Raw genomic sequence first — 300 nt, 5'->3', positions numbered from 1 at the left:
GCTGCAAGCACTTCTTGTAAGCCATTTGTCGTGAAGCTTTTGTAGATCACCAGTTTCTGACAATCTTAGTATGGCAGTTGACATGTCAATCGCCAGTGGCGAGTCCCGTGGAAAGGCCTAAACAATCAGAAATGTGGAACATGAATTAACACTATTATAATCATATATAACTTGATAAATGCTAAATAACCAACTGCTGATAGAGATAATGACATGTTAGAAGAGATGATACTTACAAAACCCCACCCCATTTTGGTGAACTCTTGACCGACAATACCAAATTCACATCTGGTGGAGAGA

General features: G+C 39.3%; 1 pseudogene; it reads right to left on the bottom strand.

Annotated features, from left to right (window-relative positions):
* The window catches only part of LOC132172938 (glutamate receptor 3.6-like), a 3498-nt pseudogene that overhangs the window by 349 nt on the left and 2849 nt on the right, over nucleotides 1–300 (bottom strand).

The sequence above is a fragment of the Corylus avellana genome, chromosome ca2, assembly GCF_901000735.1.
Source record: "Corylus avellana chromosome ca2, CavTom2PMs-1.0".
Classification (NCBI taxonomy): domain Eukaryota; kingdom Viridiplantae; phylum Streptophyta; class Magnoliopsida; order Fagales; family Betulaceae; genus Corylus; species Corylus avellana.
Note: the sequence above shows the minus strand (reverse complement) of the source record. Positions and strands in the feature narration are given on the sequence as shown.